Source organism: Glycine max, chromosome 15, assembly GCF_000004515.6.
Source record: "Glycine max cultivar Williams 82 chromosome 15, Glycine_max_v4.0, whole genome shotgun sequence".
Classification (NCBI taxonomy): Eukaryota; Viridiplantae; Streptophyta; class Magnoliopsida; order Fabales; family Fabaceae; genus Glycine; species Glycine max.
The window spans coordinates 19,463,742-19,466,898 of NC_038251.2; positions in this window are offsets into that span (position 1 = coordinate 19,463,742).

Below are 3,157 nucleotides of genomic sequence, written 5' to 3' on the forward strand. Positions count from 1 at the left end.
ACCCGTGAACTTAGATAATAACAGTACACGAACCCCTTAACCAAAAACAAGCTTCAAATAACCTTAACCTAACAAAGTTTGTAAGTCACTAGCAAATCTCTTTCTTCATGAAACTTCAACCCGGGAACTTGGAGCGATGAAGTCGACCTCGTCCAGTTCAATGGAAGAAGGCTACAATGTCGAAGAGCTGAGGTTCAATGTTGAATGTCAAAGAAAGGACCAAGAAGAAGGGGGAAGAAACATGCGCTAGGGTTCAAAGAAAGGACAAGCAGAAACACAGGCTAGGGTTCAAAGAAAGGAGTTCGTAGCAGAGGGGTGAACAAGCAGAAAGGGGAAGAAACATGCGCTAGGGTTCAAAGAAAGGAGTTCGTAGCAGAGAGGTGGACAAGGACGAGGTTGCGCGGTTTTGTTTTTTTTTATTTTGAAAATTACAACGGTTTTTTACTAAAAACCGGCGTAAATTATAAGAAACATAACATTCTAAGGCGGTTTTCAATAACCGCCTTAGAATGTGCATCCTAAAATGCCATTTGTAACACAATAATTTAAAAAATGCCACCGCACCACTTATTAAAGCGGTTCCTTGTACAACCGACGTAAAGCACGTGTCTTAAAAAGGGCTTTTTGTAGTAGTGTATGAACACTTATATTGAATTTACTAGATTGTGATGCAACTAATATTGTATCACCAATTTTTAGCCTTTCTCCCCCTGTCTCTTTAGTTTCCTAGAAATTTGTATCTTCTGTCTCCATTCTCCAATAAAAGATAATCAACAAAATCTATTTTCTAGGCCATTGTGATAGTAGTAGTTTTATTTGGTGTAAATGTGCATCTCTGTTCTACCTTATCTTCATTGCAGGAAGCAACAATTGAGCAGCTTCTTCCTATTTTCCTTTCCTTTTTGAAGGATGAATTTCCTGACGTACGCCTAAACACTATCAACAAGCTTGATCAAGTGAATCAGGTTGTTATATTTTCTATAATTAATTTAATTTAGTTTTCTGAATGCTTTAGATTTCTTTTGGCGACCTTTGTTCCTTTTCTCTGTTGGTATAATTAATTCTAGCATTCAGAACTGATGCTTTTATTTAAGCCACCATTTGAGATATAAATTTTTTGATTCAAAACCTTATTCCACATTTCTACAGGTATGGGATTGTCATTCTAGAAACTACATATGTACAACAATATGTCCTCATCCTGAGGTTCCTATAATAATAGTAGGTTCAGAGGATTCTACTGTGAAAATATGGGATGCTGTCACTTAAGGTACTTCATTAACTATTGGAATTTAGAGGTCTCATTTTGATTTATGTGTTCATTTTTTTCCTCTTTTTATTTTGGCATCATTCCTATAAATGAAAATTTACACCCTGCATGTTCTCATTGAAAACTACATTTAATTAGCGAGTTAAAGAAAGTTTCTGCTTTTTAACATTTTCCATTTGTCATTATCTTGCAGGCTTCAAACCACATTGAACCTTGGTCTCGAGAGAGTATGGAGTATTGGAATACAACAAAGGATCATCTATAAGTAATTATTTGAAATTTCCTATGACTATTCAGAACAAGCAAATTTAATTAAAATGTATTGGCCTTTATAGGTGCATATTTAATTAAAATGTAATCATATGATGTGGATCTATTGCATGTTGCATCCTTATTGACCTTTATAGGTGCAAATTTAATTAAAACATATTGGCCTGAATCATTATTGTATATAAGGGCATTCAAAACAAAATGGGATTTAAAAAAAACCACACATTCTAAGATGGTTCTACCGAGAACTGTCTTAGAATTTAGTACATTCTAAGACGGTCTTGATTTCAAGACCCTCTTAGAATATACTACATTCTAAGACGGTCTCAAGGTCAAGACCATCTTAGAATGTCTGTATATTCTAAGACGGTCTCAACGGCAAGACCGTCTTAAAATGTACATATATTTTAAGATGGTCTCAAGGACAAGACCGTCTTAGAATGACAAAAATTCTAAGACGATCCTATGGAACCGTCGTCATAGACCCCAAAACATTTTACGACACCTGCTACAACGATGTCTCGTAACTGACGTCGTATGACGTAAAAGACTCAATTTTTAGTAATGATTCTAAAAGCATGTTCTTAAAGAATCTATTTAAAAGATAATTATAATAGTATGTAGAATATTCTAGGATGTGTGATTAATTTTGTATGCATGAAGAAAGTTCTAGAGAAACATTTGTAACCATTAGATTAAGTGTGTTGGCAAAATCCTAACCATTGATTTGGAAAGAGTCACTAGTATAAATATGGGTGTTGTATTAGAGTTTGTATAAAATCAAATCAACAAGTAATCATTTATACAAATACCTTCTTCCTCCATAACTTTCTAATCTCTCTCATTTTCAAATATTTCCTTCACTACTAAAATTTCATTTTAACAAGAACAACTTTTCCATCCTCGGTCATAGTTAAAGCAACATACTCATCGTCACGTACAAATCCTAACGTGCCATCAACTAGGTCAAGTACCCAATATCTTCCCCTGGGGCCTCTAGTTGAGTTGCAATGGGAAATGGCCTCAAGAACTTCATATGTCCCTAAAGTTGTCTCTGGACTTTGAAGACCATACTTGGATGCAAATTTATGTTGTCTCCGGATCAGCAAAAGCTTACATTATTTCAACATGTCATCTTTAAACATACATATTCTACACAAATTTATGTGGTCAATTGACTACATCGCTCCACCTTAATTTAATCATATAACAATCATTCTAACTACTACACAGAAAAAAATACTAATAAGCCTATTTGAGTCTACTAGGTTGGTGCTTATATATGTAAAAGGGTACATCAATTGCATCATCAACTATGTATACTTAAACAAAAAACCATGTAGCTACCATCAACTCCTATGAATGTGAGTTGATATTTAGCAGTGGGAATGACCAGAAAACCATATGTACACATATAACAAGTATGCTTAAATGTACATAGTTACCATCTAGACAACTCCAACCAGAAAATCAGATTAAAAAACCATAAGTATGCTTTAATATTATCAATTAAAACAGATTACCACTAAAAAATATATAAAAAAAAAACAAGAAAATTTAAAGGATAGCCTTACCTTCTGCTGGAAATTTATCTTGTCTTGATAGCTTGTTCCAAAG